This window comes from Lissotriton helveticus, chromosome 4_1, assembly GCF_964261635.1.
Source record: "Lissotriton helveticus chromosome 4_1, aLisHel1.1, whole genome shotgun sequence".
NCBI lineage: Eukaryota > Metazoa > Chordata > Amphibia > Caudata > Salamandridae > Lissotriton > Lissotriton helveticus.
The window spans coordinates 2027130073-2027148438 of record NC_136063.1 but is presented as its reverse complement, the minus strand read 5'-3'; the positions used below and the strand labels follow the sequence as shown (position 1 = coordinate 2027148438).

Genomic DNA, 18366 nt, shown 5'->3' with positions numbered 1-18366 from the left:
TGAAAGGAATGAGACATGCCTGGGGCACACAAGGTGTCCTGTGTATACACCGGTTCAAACCAGTTGCTGGGGCATCCCTGCCCCAGCTCTGGCGCGAAACCGGACAAAGGATAGGGGGTGTAGCCACCCCCCTTCCTGATCCCACCCAGGGGAGGGACCTAGTCAGTAGTGCAGCCCCCTTTAGGAGAATAGAGGTAGGAGCTGGTCCCATTCCAAATTAGATTATCCTGAACAACTTTTACAAGAAGAAACTCTGGACTTCGACGTTCTGCTCCTCAGAAGACTGAAGAATCTCCCTTGCGGGCAAGGAGTGTCCACCCTGCAACTGCAGGCACCATCAAGCGTCCAGCGGCATCACTTTGTCGTCTTCCCTCGAGGATCCAGACTTCAGAGTCTGACGAGACCCGGATTCCCAGACCTCTCTGATCTCAACTCACATCTGCAGCACAGCTGAGATCTGTGGGTGCGACGAGACACGTGGGACAGGCCATCTTGGAGAAACTGCACTTCGCTTCCAGCATGACTCCCGAGGTAAACTTGACCAAGTGCTTTGGGGATTGAGAAGCCCCAGCCCCGAGCAGCTCCTGCACCGAAGATCAGCCCTCCAGCTTCCACGAGATCTGCGTGGGTCCCCTCTGCTTGTTTGCTGCTCGACGCATTGTCTGGTCACTTGCCGGCTGGCTAGTGACCTCCTAGACGACGAACTTTGAAAACTACACTGCTGGTCTGGTTGCTCCAGACTGGCCCTTGCTCCCTTACAAAAGAGGAGCCCCCCGGACTCTCCTAGTCCGCACCGGATGCCTTTTTCACTCACCGTGTGGGTTGCCTTTGCCAAGGCCTGTTGACGCCGAATCCGGAACCAACACCGCCGACAGCGAGAGCCTGTGTGGGACAGCTCGTGCCTCCATCCTGGTCGTCGAAGACACCTCCTGGTCCACGTGGCTGCAGAGTCAAGCCTCCACTCTTCACCTGATCGCGACGACGACATCTGGTTCCTTCCTGGTTCCACTCCAGTCACTGGCTGGTGACTTTGAACATTGTCGCCTCTGCTTTCAGGTCTTCAGCATCTCTGATCCACCCTTGGATCACACCGGACATCTTCCTCCTGGTCGCCTGCAGCATCTTTTCTTTCAGGCTCCATAGACTTCAACGCAGAAACCCGACACGACTTCGCACCTATGCACCCGCAGCCCGTGGGTGAGGTAACGAGAGCATTTCGGTGCTCAAGGGTAGCTTGACTCTCCTAGTTTCTAGATTCACAGTCGTTTTAGTCCTAACTAGTCAGGATTGTCCGTACTCACCTTTTTCTGGAACTGTACTGTCCATAGACGTTGTTACGCATCTCGCGTGTGAGTTCTCACTCTGCACACGCGTCCCGTGAGTCTCCTATTACTTACCTAAAATTAGGGTAGCGTGGTCCCAACGATCCTACAGCCTCTGGACAGCTCCATTCCTTCTATCGATTTCCTTATACCATTTACTTAGTATATGGTTTGCCGTGCCCCTAGGGCACCATTGTAATTTTGTGCAACTTATTGTATTTTTCCTAAGAGATTGTCATGTGCTTAGCCCTCTGACCTCATAAAGAGTTCAGAGGTGTTTGTTATTAATAAATATATTGTTTATTTTCATAACAACCTGTGTGGTGTCCTTTCATCTGGTATTCAAGGGGTTATATTGTGGTAAAACAGCTGGCTTCACATGCCAAAAGAGTTTAGCCTAAGACTGCTTTGTCCATGCTACCATTAGGATAGCTGGTCTATAAGGTTGACTTACAACCAATCACCATAAGGGTTGTTTGGACTGATACAAGGTGATCACTAGAACTAGTGAGCATCATATATCAGGCCAACTTCTCACATTGGTGTGCAGCGGTTGGGATTTGAGCTTGCTGTTGTTTTTACCAAATATAATCTTGAAACATCATTTGAAAGATCACATAAGGTACCATAGGTACATATAACAAGCTTAGAAATACTATGAGTTCTACTGAACCAGCTGTTGTAGTAGAAAGGGCCTAGCACACCCTGACTACAACTCTTAGCAAGGGATCAGTAGGAAAACCCATAGTGTAGGTAGGTGCATCACTTACACCTCACTAGAAAGCATGTCTACCCATGGAGAGACTTCAGAGACTCCCCTAGTGGTTAGTGACCCTCCACAGGTCCTTTCCAGATATGCAGCTCTCAGTTTCCAGGAGATGAGACAATTGTGTACCTCCAGGAAATTGAAACAGGGTTCTAACCCTACCACTCCTTTTCTTTTTAGGTCTCTTAGAGACATATGATGCTAGAAGGGCTTCTAACACAGGCCCCTCTAATCCAGATGGGAGCATGCCCCCCTTAGAAGGTGGTCCTTACTCCAACCCCCCTGAAACAGAGAATGTAGATGATGAGGAGGAGGAGGAAGAGGAAGAGTCCTCTGGGGAGGAGGCAGACAAAGGTCCAGTGGTAGTCAGCAGACTCACAATGGCCAACTTAAGCCTACACGAAGGTGGTACTGGGGGAGCCCCAAGACCATCCTCAAGCAGGCCTAACCTTGGGAATAGACGAGTTAGATCTCACTCTAGAGGCTCTAACAGATCTATTCACACCCATGTCTCTCAGGCATCTTCTCAGAGAGGGATGACATCCCCCCAGAGAAGAGAGCATGAAGCAAAGATGAGGGAAGTGAATCTGAGGGTTGAAAGGGAAGAACTTGCCCTTGCCAAAGAGAAACTTGCCTTTGCCAGAGAGCAACAGTTGAGTGGGGTAGTCCCCACCGGTGGCAGCAATATCCCTAGGGATAAAGAAAGGGGGTTTGATACTAGAAACCTGAGTAAAATAGTGCCCTCATATAAGACAGGAGATGATATCCACAAGTGGATAACTGCTCTGGAGAGGGCCTGCAACGTACAGCAGGTACCCCAGAGTCAGTGGGCAGCTATATTGTGGCTCTCCTTTGAAGGTAAAGGTAGGGATAAGCTCCTCACTGTTAGAGATGAGGATGCCGATGATTACCAAGTCTTGAAAACTGCACTGATTGATGGGTTTAGCTTAACAACTGAACAATACAGGTTAATGTTCAGAGACACCCAGAAAACTCAGGCTCAAGATTCGACTGACTTTGTTGATTGTGCCACTAAGGCTTTGGAAGGCTGGTTACTGGGAAGTAAAGTTACTGATTACACAGGATTGTATAATCTAATTATGAGAGAGCAAATCTTAAATAATTGTCAGAACCAGTTGTTGCACCAGCACCTGATTGACTCAGATCTGACCTCTCCCCAAGAATTGGGAAAGAAGGCAGACAGACGGGTCAACCAGCAGAACCAGAACCAGGGTGGTGGCCAGAAGAAAGCAGACCAGAAGGGTAATAATGAGAATAAGCAAAATGACCAGAAGTCTTCAACAGGGCCCCAACAATCTAAGGAGGGTGGGTCCCAAAATTCCCAAAAGAAGAAAAATGATGGTCCTAAGAAACCATGGTGCCAATACTGTAAAAGTAAGACTCACTGGTTTAGTGAGTGCACCAAAAAAGGCCAAACTGCTACCACTACTGTCCCTAAGACACCTGCACCCCCTAGTACAGTTAGTAGTGGTAGTGTACCTCCCAAGGCTATAGTTGGGTTAACCCAGGGAACTGAGGTGGGTTCTGACTTGGTCAGAATACCTACTCAGGCAGTTCTTGTTTGTACTGGGGACATGGATATGACCCCTACTGTAAGTCCTAGTACTCTGGGCAAATACAGGCAAACGCCTTTACTCAATGGAAAAATGGCTCAGGCCTACAGGGACACATGTGCCAGTGTCACTATGGTGACACCAACATTTGTGGACCCTGACCAGATCATGCTAGGTTCAGATTACCTAGTGACCAATGCTAGCAATGTCACTACCAATCACAGTATGGCAGTTGTTAATTTCTCCTGGGGAGGGGTAACTGGCCTCAAAAGGGTTGTAGTTAGTTCAGACCTCCCAGTAGATTGTCTTTTGGGCAATGATTTGGAATCCTCACTGTGGTCAGATGTGGAGTACAGGACTCATGTAGAAATGCAAGGTCTCTCCTCACATGTCCTTGCTGTGACCAGGTCACATGCCAAGAAATGCCCAGCTGAACAAGTGCTGGATCCTGGAAGAATGGACCAGACACTACCCAAGAGGAAGAGCAGTAGGGGTAAGGCTGAGCCTTCCCCCCTGCCTCAGGTTGAGGATCAGCCCTCACAGGAGGCTGACCCAAAGACCCCAAAAGGTACTGTCCTAGAAGAGCTTGAACCTGAACAGGTTGAGTTTCTTGGGACAGGGGGACCTTCCAGGGCAGACTTGAGACAGGCACAGTTAGACTGTTCCTCCCTTGAACCCCTCAGACAGCAGGCTGCTGCTGAGGCTGCAGGGAATGCTACAGGTGCCCACAAGGTATATTGGGATGATGGACTCCTATACTCTGGGGCAAGAGACCCCAAGCCTGGTGCTACCAGGAGGCTGGTCATCCCCTTGTCTCTTAGAGGTTTCCTTCTCACCTTAGCCCATGAGATTCCCCTTGCAGGTCACTTACGCCAGAACAAGACTTGGGACAGGCTTGCCCCACACTTTCACTGGCCTCATATGTCTGAAGACACCAAAGAGTTTTGTCGCTCATGTGTCACCTGTCATGCCAGTGGCAAATCAGGTGGCACAACAAAGGCCCCCCTTATACCACTACCTGTGGTGGGGGTACCCTTTGAGAGAGTGGGGATAGACATTGTTGGACCAATGGACCCCCCAATAGCATCTGGGCACATATTTATACTGGGGGTAGTGGATCATGCCACCAGGTATCCAGAAGCTATTCCCCTTAGGACCACTACAGCTCCTGTTGTGGCCAGGGCCCTACTTGGAGTTTTCTCCCGAGTGAGGTTTCCTAAGGAGGTTGTCTCTGACAGAGGTGCAAACTTCATGTAAGGAAACTTGACTGCAATGTGGAAGGAGTGTGGTGTAAATTACAAATTTACCACACCCTATAACCCACAGTGCAATGGGCTTGTTGAGAGATTCAACAAGACCCTAAAAGGGATGATAAAAGGGTTACCTGAAAAGCTTAGGCGAAGATGGGACATCCTTTTACCCTGCCTCCTGTTTGCTTACAGAGAGGTCCCACAGAAGGGGGTTGGCTACAGTCCTTTTGAGCTTCTGTTTGGACATCCTGTAAGAGGACCCCTGTGTCTTGTGAAGGAAGGATAGGAGTTACCTCTCAAAAAGCCTAAGCTTGACATAGTGGACTATGTACTTGGTCTCCGCTCCAGGATGGCAGAGTACATGGAGAAGGCATCCAAAAACCTTGAGGCCAGCCAAAAACTTCAAAAAGCTTGGCATGACCAAAAGGCTGTCCTAACTGTTTATCATGCAGGACAGAAGGTGTGGGTGCTGGAGCCAGTGGCCCCAGCAGCTCTCCAAGACAGATGGTTGTGACCCCATACCATTATTGAGAAAAAGGGAGAGGTCACATCCCTGGTGGACCTTGGAACTCCCAGGAGCCCCACAGGGTGCTTCATGTTAACAGGCTCAAGGCATTTGTCGACAGGGAAAACATGGGCTTGCTCATGGCAACAGATGAGGGACAGGAGGAAGAGAGTGACCCTCTCCCAGACCTGCTCACTCAGAACCCTGATGATGGGTCAGTTGATGGTGTAGTCTTTTCTGACAGCAACTCTGAGCATCAACAAGAGGATTGCAAACAAGTTCTTCAATCCTTTAGACAAATGTTCTCACTGACACCCAGTCAGACAAACTGGTGCACCCATGAGGTGGACACTGGTGACAGTCTGCCTGTCAAGAGTAAAATCTACAGGCAACCTGACCACGTCAGGGAACGCATAAAGAAAGAAGTACAAAAGATGTTGGAATTGGGAGTCATTGAACCCTCAGAGAGCCGTTGGGCTAGTCCTGTAGTTCTAGTGCCAAAACCTCACACTTAGGATGGTAAGAGAGAGATGAGGTTTTGTGTAGACTACAGGGGTCTCAATGCTGTCACTAAGACAGATGCCCATCCAATACCTAGGGCAGATGAACTTATAGACAAGTTGGCTTCTGCAACTTTCTTGAGTACATTTGACCTAACAGCTGGTTATTGGCAGATCAGGTTAGCTGAGGATGCCAAGGCCAAAACAGCATTTCCTACCCCAGGAGGTCATTACCAATTTGTGGTGATGCCCTTTGGTTTGAAAAATGCGCCTGCCACTTTTCAAAGGTTGGTGAACCAAGTCCTCACTGGGTTGGATGACTTTTGTGCAGCATATCTAGATGATATTGCTGTCTTCAGCTCCACCTGGGAGGATCACCTGATCCACCTGAGGAAAGTTTTAGAGGCCCTGCAAAAGGCATGCCTCACTATCAAGGCCACCAAGTGCCAGATAGGGCAGAGTCAGGTTGTGTACCTGGGCCACCTTGTGGGTGGAGGCCAGGTTCAACCCTTGGAGAGCAAGATACAGGCCATAAAGGACTAGGCTCCTCCAACCACCCAGACACAGGTCAGAGTTTTCTTGGGCCTGTCTGGTTACTATAGGAAGTTTGTCAAAAAGTATGGGTCCATTGTGACACCACTTAATGACTTGACAAGCAAGAAAATGCCAAAGAAAGTTCAGTGGACAGTTAGCTGTCAGAAGGCATTCGATGACCTGAAGCAGGCCATGTGTACTGCACCTATTCTCAAGAGTCCTGACTACTCCAAAACCTTCATTGTCCAAACAGATGCATCTGAGTTTGGTGTGGGAGCTGTTCTATCTCAACTGAATATTGATGGTCATGACCAGCCCATTGATTGTATAAGTAGAAGGCTGACCCCTAGAGAGAAACGTTGGTCAGCTATTGAGAGGGAGGCCTTTGCTGTGGTTTGGGCCCTGAAGAAGTTGAGGCCATACTTGTTTGGAACTCACTTCAAGATTCAGACCGACCATAAGCCCCTCTTATGGCTAAATCAGATGAAGGGTGAAAACCCCAAACTTCTTAGGTGGTCCATTTCCCTACAGGGGATGGACTTTACAGTGGAGCACAGACCAGGGACTGACCATGGCAATGCAGATGGTCTCTCCAGGTATTTCCACTTAGAACAGGAAGACTCACCTGGTCAAGGTTACCTTAATGTCCCTAGGGGGGGGGGGGTTATGTAGGAGAGTGGGGTCTGCAATCCTATGGTCACTCCAGATTTTTGCTTTTTGCTTCACTGGTTTACGACTTTCCCTGGCTGTGGGCCTGCTAATCAGACCCACAGCCTAGCTGTTCTCTCTCTAAATTGACATCCATGTACTTTAGGTGCATTTACCAATTGGTACTGGGCCACCTTATCAGTCCCTGTACAGTGTACCTTAGGTACCCAGGGCATGGGTGTACCCAGGGCCTACCAGGGGCTGAAGCATGTAATATGCCACCCCTGGCTGGCCATCTAAACAGACACAACTGGCTGGTAAGACAGCTGGGGCAAGGTGGTGTAAACACCCTTTGCTGTAGATATAGTTACCTATATCTAACCCCAAAATGGACACATATATTCCTATCAGTCACTCCTATGGCAGGCCTTATCAATCCTGAAGGCAGAGTGCTTGGAATTATGTGAGATGGTGCTCTGGCATGAGCTGAGCCCGTCTGCAGCTTGCGGAACCAAGTCCTAATAGCTGTTCCATGATAACGCTAAACCATATACTCTTAAGTGCATTATAATCCTCGCGGTCATTGCTAACTTTGGTATAGCATTATCAAAACTTGTCGTGTAAGGTGTCATACGCTTTGGAATACTACCCCCTCGCCAGTTCTGGCAACGGAGGTAGCATTCCACCCTTCTAGAGGGATAAGACATGTATGTAACTGTGAACCCCGGTTAAAGTTAACTCGAGCCTTGGCATCACAAAATGGATGCTGCCACCACAGACACAAGTCTGACCTCCTGCTGCTGGGAGTCCTTCTAGCAAGGGAGGCTTGGACAAAGGGTTTCCTGCCTTGGGAGGTGCTAGCACCACCCCAGACAGAATTGTGTGTATTGGGTAGGACAGGCCTGAAAGGAATGAGACATGCCTGGGGCACACAAGGTGTCATGTGCATACACCAGTTCAAACCAGTTGCTCGGGCATCCCTGCCCCAGCTCTGTCGCGAAACCGGACAAAGGATAGGGGTTGTAACCACCCCCCTTCCTGGTCCCACCCATAGGAGGGACCTAGTTGTAGTACAGCCCCCTTTAGCAGGATAAAGGTAGGAGCTGGTCCCATTCCAAATTAGATTAATCCTGAACTGAAACTCTACAAGACGAAACTCTGGACATCGACTTTCTACAACAGAAGACTGAAGAAATCTCCCATGTGGGCAAGGAGTGTCCACCCTGAAACTGCAGGCACCATCAAGCGTCCAGCAGCTTCACTTTGTCGTCTTCCCTCGAGGATCCAGACTTCAGAGCCCGACGAGACCCGGATTCCCAGACCTCTCCGACCTCAACTCACATCTGCAGCACAGCTGAGATCCGTGGGTGCGACGAGACACGTTGGACCGGCCAAGTACCTCAAAAAACGATCATTCAGAATGATTACGCTATATGATATCATTCAGTTGTTAACAGCATGTGACCACATTACATCGTTGGATCTTATGGACGCCTATTTTCATATCCCTGTACATGTAAGCACAGGTGATACCTCAGATTTGCGGTGACTGGAAGTCACTACCAATTCAGGGTTCTACCATTTGGCTTAAAGCCTGCCCAAAACATTTTACCAAATTCATGGCACCGGTAGGAGCCTACCTGAGCAGAACCGGCATCCGGTATTTCCATATTTTGATGATTGGCTGATAAAAAGGCAAATTCCTGCAAGTCTGCAATGGACTCTACAAGGCAAGGCTTCAAATAGTCAAGGTTCTGGGTCGCCAGATAAACCAGGAAAAATCTTGTATAGTTCCAAACTCAACAATTATATTTCTAGGGGCAGTTATAGACACAAACATTTGCAAGGTTATCAGACAAAAAAAAAGTGGCAAAACTATTTTCATTGGTATCTAACCTATCAAGAAAAAGGACCACTCCAGTACTGCAATTCAAATTGTTTCACAAGATATAGGCTTATTCGACGATGGCATGCATATAACAGCAAAAATGGTGAGTGCTATGCAATAGTGGATGAAAGAAGTCACCATTGCAGTTGGGTCAAGGTTCCTAGTCAAGGCGCCAAGATATGCCATGACAACGAATGCCTCAATGGAAGGCTGGGAAGCACATTTCCAGGATATGGAAATGAGTAGAAGGTGCTCAGACAAGGAAATGAAGAAACATAAATTTCCTGGAGCTGAAGGCAGTCGTCTTGGGACTCAAAGCTTTTCTGCCAAGTGTAAAGGGGTGAGAGGTCTTGATTTGAAAAGACCACACACCCACAATGTTCTATTGAAACAAAATCTCTGTAAAAGGGGAGCAAATACAGGGCAAAGAAAACAAGCAAGCAGAGTAATTTAGCAGGGCCCTGATAGATTGCCACGAGTGTGAGATGTCAGACTCTCAACTCTGCAAAATATTCATCAAATGGGCAACACTGTCTCTGGATCTGTTTGCTACCATGGCATACAAGAAATGTTGACACAATGCAAGCATTTTCCTGCAGAATGGATTGTGGGGGAATGCACTGCAAATATCATTGATAGGAATATTTACACATGCCTTTCTGCCAATACCTTTAATCCCTAGAATACTGAAGAAAATGAAAAGGGAGCCATGCAGAATTATGCTGATAGCTTCGGCTTGGCCGAGGCAATATTGGTACAAGGAGCATCTTCTGATGTCAAAAGAGACACATTCCACTCAAACTAGTTCCAGGATGGTACATAGAACATGGAATCTCTCCGGTTTGCCATTTAGATCCTGAATATAATAAATTTAATTAATATTACCAGCTGAATTGTTCCCAACAATGCAGAGACATTTTTACGAAAGCTGGAGCGGAATCGAAAAATAAGTCATACAAGGCCAATTCTTACGACTGCCACTCCTTCGCTTTGAAACCTGCGCAAGTGCTGCCATACTTACTGTCCTTTGCTCAGTCTGGTCTATGTCATAGGTCGATCAGAGTACATCTGGAGTCAATTTCAAGATTCAGACGCTCTAGGAATAAAAGATCCCTATGGTCAGACAGGGTGATCAAATAATTACTAAAAGGACTAGGGCTTATCCTCCAGTAAGGAACCCACTAACTACTTCACAGCTGAATACAGTTTTAATGCAACTGAGGAGAAAGCCTTTTGAGCCTATCCATAAAGCTGACATCAAACATCTTACAAGGGAAACAGCGATTCCCTTAGCGCTTACATCTGCAAGAAGAGTTAGTAAAATGCAGGTCTTTACTGTGTAAGATCCATACTTGCAATTCAAGCAAGATCGTTTTATTGTGGGTACGAGTCCTCGCTTCACACCTAAAATACCTATAGATTTACAACTCAATCAACCAATTTGTCTTAATGTAATTCTTTCAGAATCCATCAAACAAAGCAGAAAGAGTGCTTCATACTCTAGATGTTGAAAGATGTTTTAAGTTTTATTTAGAGAATACAAAGACCTTCAGAAAATTTAGTCAGCTCCTGTTGGCGTTTGCATCCCAAAAAAAGGTCAACCAATGATAAGGGAACTATAGCAAGATTGGTATCTGCGGCCATAACTATATGTCATTAAGGAGCGGGAAGGCTGCTTACTTTCAAGATGGTTTCTCACTCAACCAGAAGTGTGGCAACTTCAGCAGCTCTATTTGCAGGAGTGTCTTTGCCCGACAAATGCAGAGTGTGCACACAGTCAAACAGGCATACCTTTACCAAGCAGACCTGTCTAGATGCTGTGAACAATAAAGATGTGGCAGTGGGTCAAGCAGTTCTTCGAAATTTGATTCAATGAGGTGAGCTGGTTTTTGCTTTTGTATAGATGGTTACTGTATAGTACAATTAGATTATGAATTCATAAAATTTTTTTACTTTTACCTGCCTCAGCTTAGAAACATATAATTTGAAGGTTTTTTCTTCAGTGGCATGCTTCTAGCGATTCAAATTCAAACAGGTGAATCTGTGGAAGATTTAATGCTGGAGAAAAAACAAGTTACTTAACCGTACACTGTGGCTTTCCAGTATTGATATCCTTAATTGATTCACATGCTACCCACCCTCCCTCCTTCCCTTCAGTCGCTCACCTCATTGCCCCCTTTCTTCTTTTGATGGTGTACTTCTGCATCAGGGAGGTAACATATGCCATATCAGTGCCAGTCCCTTTGTGGCAAAGTCCCTGAAGTAGATCAATGCCATAGGGTTCTACTTTCGATAACAAGTGACAAAACATTCACAGCTCTAATAAGACTATTTATGTCGGGGAATGCTTTAAGTTCTTCCCACACCAATGTCAAGATATAATCTCAGATTATTTGGTGTTCTGTTTGGTTAGCTATGGCTATTGCATTGAGTTCACAAACCTCAAAGCTCAAACAGATAATTTTGTGGCAAAAAATCCTATGCCCCTCCTGCAATAATTAGCAACACTGCTACAAAAGGGGACTATGGAGGAGATAATATTACACAAACAAAGCCAAGTCCTGTACTCCGTTTGTTTTCTAATTGTAAAGTAGAGCAATGGGTAATCAGCAGGTAAACTAGTTCAAAATGACTACACGTCAACTAGCCAACCATCATGACCTGGAAGCCCACAACCGCCGAATACATCACCGCCACCATGAAGAAAACCCACTCAGGAGTCCCAACGGACCCCTGCCCACCGCACAAATTCCACAGGGCCACCGCCGCCATCGCACCCGAACTCGGACTGACCATCAACGCCACCTTCATGTCTGGCATCTTCCCAAATGACTGGAAGTGGGCGGAGGTTAAACCCCTCCTCAAGAAGCAGTCGACCGACCTGAAAAAAACAATTAGCCTCTCCTCCCCTTCGTAGCCAAAGTGACAGAGAGGCTCGTGAACACCAAGCTGACCCCTTCATCGAAATAACTCCATCCTAGACGCCTCCCAGTCTGGATTCCCCAGCAACCACACCATCTTAGAGACTGTCTTCCTCGCCGTCATGGACGACATCCGCATGCTACCTGTCCAGGGATACACCGCAGCCCTCATCCTTCTAGACCTCTCTGCAGCCTTCGACACAGTCTCTCATCACATCTTCGCACCCAGACTTCACAACGCGGGGATAGAAGGAGCTGCCTTTGACTGAATCCAATCCTTTCTCTCCAGCAGAACCCAGAGGGTCAGACTCCCTCCTATCCTCTCCAAGCCCACAGACATCAACTGCTGTGTACCCCAAGGATCATCGCTCAGCCCCATGCTCTTCAACATCTACATGGCCCCCCTCGCCACCATCGTTAGACAGCAGGGACTCAGCATTGTATCCTACACAGATGACACCCAGCTCATCCTCTCACTCAGGAAGAGTCCCGAAGACACAAGACGTTGCTTCCCGGAAGGAATGAAGAATGTGGCAGCCTGGATGAAGGACAGATGCTTGAAGTGCATCTCAGAGAAGACCGAGGTCCTCATCCTCTAAACCCACCCCTCCGCCTGGGTCGACACCTGTTGGCCCTCCGACCTCTGAAAACCACCCACTCCTACAGACGACGCACGAAACCTCAGCCTCATCCCCGACTCCGCCTCTCCATGAACCGCCAGATCAACGTTGTCGCCTCCACCAGTTTCAACTGCCTGCGCATCCTCCACAAGACCTTCAAATAGATCCCCCCTGACTGCAGAAAGACTGTCATCCGCACGCTCATAACCAGCAGACTGGACTACAGCAACCCCTATACTCCGGAATCAACAGAACCCTACTACACAGACTCCAAACCATCCAGAGCATCGCTGCCAGACTCGTCCTCGGGACACCACGCCACGAACACATGACCCAACACCTACGAGACCTCCCCATGCAGACCTGGCTCTTCGACTGATCCTGAACTGTCCCCCAGAACCCCCAGCGCCTCGAGACCCTCACTGGTGAGTAGCGCGCTTTATAAGCTCCCTGATTAATTGATACATTTTTCCGGTGTGCAAGGTAAATGTCACCACCTAGGACCACTAACTTTAAGTCTCATAGGGGCTGTCACAAATGTCTGACTAAGCCCCTCGAGATATGTCTCCGGTGCCTAGAGTCGGACCACGACTCCAAGTCTTGTGGGGAGTGTGGCCTGATAAATTCAAAGGCAATATAGGACTGCTAGGTCAAGCTGTACATCACTGCACATCACCTGAAATCACATTAGGGCCGTTCCTGCTTGTAATCCAGTACTTAGACCCACTTCTGTTCTTTGAGCCAGCTCCTTGACTGATTTCGTAGTACTCTGTCTTCATGAAAGTCAAAGAAGTACAAAAAGTCCCAGCAGGCCTCGTCCCGGTCTCACTGCTCTCCCATGAAGAAGTTGCACAATGTCATGGTGCTCTGTGGCCTCGATCCCACTCCCATACTGAAAAACAGATTCTTTAACTGGTCCAAATGCACCCTGAGTTTCCGGGTCCGACCAAGCCAGATGGCATACACGGGCTCTGCAGTGGGATCTGACGTCTCACTGGGCTCATCACTGGGGTAAACTTTTGGAATCCATCTGGGTGCCGGAGGAGACACCACAAGAACTGCAGTACAACACTAATTCCTACCCATCCCAAAGCTGGCATTGTTCACATATATATCATTACTAGGTTGGGGATGTAATTTCGTCTGATCTTCAGCAGAGGCTTGCTTTCATATCAACCTATGTGCTCGCCACTCGCTTGGCGTTGAAGGTCTTCCTTCATCCATCAAGGGGAGGCTGGTACAGGTTCTCGCAGGCAGCGCCACCTCCTTGCGGTAGTGCAGAATGGGGTGCGGGACTGTTTAAATTGTCACTGCGCATCCTGAACCTGGTTGAATCCTCACGGCAACTTCCTGATCGTACAACTACCTGGAGGGATCCTTAAATACCAGAGTGGACTAACTCCGCTGGCGGCGCATATCAATTCACAAATGTCAACTGCATCCAGGGGTAGGGAGCACCCTTGCTTGATCTTGATCTGGCTTTAACTTTTTGTCACTGCTCAGAAAGCACAATGTGACCGTTTTGCACTATTGGAGTTAAAGACCGCTCTCTCTCAGAAACAAATTCCACCTAGAGTGGAGCATGTGACATCTGTTTAAATTTCCATCATTGCCTCTACTGCCTCGAGTTCTGAAGAAGATCAAGAACAACCGGTCTAAGTCATCCTGGTGGCTCCGGATTGGGCAAGGAGGGCATGGTACTCCGCACGTCAGGGAATGAGCACCCATCTTCCGATCAGATTGCCACTTCAGGATGACCTTCTATTGCAGCAGATGGTCGGGGTCTGGCACCCGAAAGGCCTGCTGAATCTAGGCAATCCATGCTTGGAGTGTCAGCAGTTAACATCTGTTAATCTCCTTCCTGAAGTAGTGAATGTCATCTTGTTTGCTATATGTTCTTTTATGAAATCTATTTACACAGGACGCTGGGGCACATTTGTGGTTTGGTGCTGTAATCCTCATCTGGCCCCACTACAAGCCTATCGATTAGATGTGCTACTATTTGTTTGGTTTTTGGCCCAGCTAGGCCTTGCAGTTGTGCTGTTGAAGGTTATTTATCAGCAATTACAGCCTTCCTACGTTTGCCAAACCAACCATCTTTTTTCAAATCATCAGTAGTGATGCACTTTCTTAAAAGTATTATTCGCATTTGGGTCTTGAAACCTTTTGTAATGCCGCAGTGGGACCTCAACTTGGTCCTGCGTTTCCTAATGCGCACTCACCTTGAGCTCTACAGAGTTCCCCACTACGTCTGTTGACTCTGAGGATGATTATCTTCATTGCAATCACATCAGCTCATCAAGTGAGTAATCGTAAGACTCTGTTGATTCAGCCACCTTTACATGACTTTCCATCTGGACAAACTTGTGATAAGGACCAAATATGCCATTCTCTTAAAGGTTGTGACATTTTTTTACATTTGCCAGTCCTTCAGTCTTCTGACTTTCTTTGCCTTTCCTGATCCTACGAAAGAGGACTCCAATCGTTTGGATCCCAAAACAGCACTGAACTCTTACATCGTTCCTACCAAAGGCCACAATATGGATGATCAGTTTTTTGGCATTTCTCTGGTATAAGAAAGGCAGACGTAGACCGTGTTTAGATGAATAGTCCTCTGCATTAAGCTCTGCCATTCTATGGCGAAAAAGGAGCCTTAGGAGGGGTTGAGGGCCTATTGTACCAGAGCCATGGCTGCTAACACTGCGCCATGGTTTGCTTGTCCTGTTAGGCCACAACATGGACATCTCTACAAATGTTTTCCAAGCACTACTATCTTGACAATCAAGTATGATGGGCAGAGGATTTTAGCTGTTCTGTCCTGTAGGAAGCTTTGGCCTGAGCCATTCCAGGGACACCACCTTGTGAGGTATTGCTACAGTAAACAATCAACCTTCATAAGTCTCCTCCATTCTTACATATTCCAAGTACAGACATAGACACTAGAAAGCTGTAGCAACTCTGACATCAGAGAAAATTCTTATGGAATCTGGAGGCAATTCCCATTTACCAGCTACCCTAGTCCTTGCATTCACTTACTATTCCATGCATGTCAGCATATGAGGCTGTTGCAGCAGTGGCTCCGGAGTCGTCAATGTCAGGCTTTGGGTGCTGGGTGGATGTAGTAGTTGCAATAGATGGTATAAAATAATATATAATGACAGACACCATGATGCATGTGTGATATTTCACTGGTCAAAGTACCTGCAGATGCCTCACAGACTAATGTACTCGCACAGGAATCTTAAGACTCAAAAGACTTGGGTTAAGGTTGAAACTTCGACCATCACATATAGGAACAGGTTATGCAGAGCCTCATACACAGTACCATAAAACCACAGTAATATTTGACTTCATCAACCACAGGCAACCAAGAATAAGGCAGCCTCATTTCCAATGTAAAGAGGATCAATCAGAAGCCGGGCACGAGAGCAGCAAAAGTGGTTAGGAATATTTTTAGCATCCTGGGTACTTCCTCAAATAAATTGTTTGCATCTAAGGAAATCCTAAACATATATTTTTTTAACTCTAAAGCCACAGTGATAAGAGAAAGTAAATTGCTAATCAAATCTTTGTTTGCAGTCAAATGGGACCTAGACGTGGTTACAAGCTGACTGCAATTGAGCAGAGGTAGGATATGCCAAGTTGGTTGCCCCAGTCAAAGTTGTTTTCTTCATATTCGGTCTCTGAAAGGGAAGTAAAAATCTTCCAGCAGGTGAAAGTTCGACGCTGTGACTGGTGAGGTTCCCTCAAAGTTAGCTATGTCCTTTCAGTGCCAGCTGAATACGTTGGTTTTGCCGAAGACTCTTTTTCATATATATGCCGAAGTCACTTCGAAGGTTGGATAGATCAGATGTCTCACCCTGGACCAAGATTTTACCTTCGCATTATGTCACTTCTTTGGAAGCCAAAATACTTTAGGGGTTAAGGCAGGAAACTGTAGCATGGCAGAGCTCCACAGGGCTGGATATTTTCCCTGTGAGACAAACCTATTTTTATTGCCCACCTAGGGTGTGAACTTTCTGGGCAAGCCTCAGCAACTTGTGCAATTATCAGGAGATGGAAAAAATGACACTCACACTTTCCTATAACACTTTGGAAGTTCTTTCTAGTCAATCCTGCACACCTCAGCTCCTCTGGACATGGTTCTTGGTACTACATCACTATCCGGTCATTGCCCCTTCAGGTTCCAGCACTCTAGTCATCAGGGGCCTGGTGGAGTCTGGAGTCCCCCTGCTTTTTGAGTCTCTGAAGCATGCAAACAGGAAGCCAAACACTTGACATTTGGAGACCAGCAGGAATGCCAACAGAATTCATGAGGTCTTTAGTGAGTCCTCTGTTCCCAGCAGGAATATTCTTTCACTATGGCCTTCTTCTTCAGGTGCAGTCTTCTACATTCCAGAAATGTTCTGAGGAGATGGTGGCGGAGATGCCAGATTCATTCCCTGCCCTAGTCATCTGCTCCTGACTATTTGCTTGCAGTTCTTTCACCTCCTTTTGCAAAACTTCCTCTTAGTCTTACTATAAAATTATCCTGTTTTAATATGACAGAACCGTTCATTCACCAGGCAAGTCTGTGTTCAGCACCTTGGCTGTGTTAGTAGTTTGATGAGCTCTATGCTCACCTAATGGGGTCCAAACTGGTTCTCTCCTATTCTATGTTTGGAGCCTGGCTATGTGGGAGGGTCCTAGGAATGAATAGGAGAAGCTCTGCCTGACAGAACCAAGTCAAAAGAGGTAGTATTATGGATGTCCTTTCTTCTGCCAACTGCTCAAGAACACTCCCAGATAGGTATTCCATGTAACTGGTTAGCAGGTAACACCCACTTACTCTTCAGGGGCTCAGAGGCAGATATTGTCCTCTGAACCAGATTTATTGACTCTCCCTGCCATAGATATATATTCCAACTTTAGCCGAATTGAGCAACAAAACTGCTTTTAGGGCAGAGTTGGCTCAGTCAGCATGAAGTACAGCTTTGCAAACTTACTTTTCCTCTAAGTTATCCAAATCTGATTTCACCATTAAATCCGTTTTTGAAAAAATCAAGTAGGAATAGCTTAGAACCTTTTTTCTAGCAATTATTCAAGGTGAGATGTAGAATTTAGATTTTAAACCTATCTAGGCCTGTTCAGTGAAACATCTAACAACGCATACACCATGAAATACCTCTTAGGGTTACACTAATCCAAATAAGTAGTGTGCCCTATATTTATATATTTCAGCATTCTGTCTTATGCGCTAACAAGCACATTTTAGGGGTTATTTGTGAATATATAAGAATAGCTTTTCATATATGACCCAGGCCCTCGTCTGTGCCATCTGTCACTGTAGTGCGTCATGTAAACTGCATCTCAGACACAAAATGACGGTGCTCTTGACAAACATGTATTTTTATCCTCTATGTGTGCTGTATAACTAACACTGTAGCCCACATTTAACATTTAACTTCATAGGTAATGGTGCATTTTCAGCACAATATGCAATGGACTTTACAGGAAAGTTAAATAGATCTTATTAGGTGAAGCCAATTTTTTCCACTGCCATTTTAGGGCCACAGCATACAAACTATGGCTCAAATTAGCAGTGTCACATGGCACAGTCTTAATACCCACACAATTGGGGTCCAGAGAAAGTCTGCAAATCTGGGTGTGACCACACTGAAGATGGAACTGAGCCACAGATATACAGACCAGCCATAGCCCATTAATATACCCGAGTCCACAATACGTTTATTTTCTAATTATCCTTCAAAACATAATTTTTGCTTTTTGACAATATCCTTAAAGTTATATTATGATGACCATATGAAGGTGACACCTTGACCAAAGCACTACCACTTT

General features: G+C 46.7%; 1 protein-coding gene across 1 annotated transcript in view; it reads left to right on the top strand.

The window, feature by feature from the left end:
- The window catches only part of TBC1D8B (TBC1 domain family member 8B), a 1086956-nt gene that overhangs the window by 769838 nt on the left and 298752 nt on the right, over positions 1-18366 (top strand). The window lies entirely within an intron of this gene.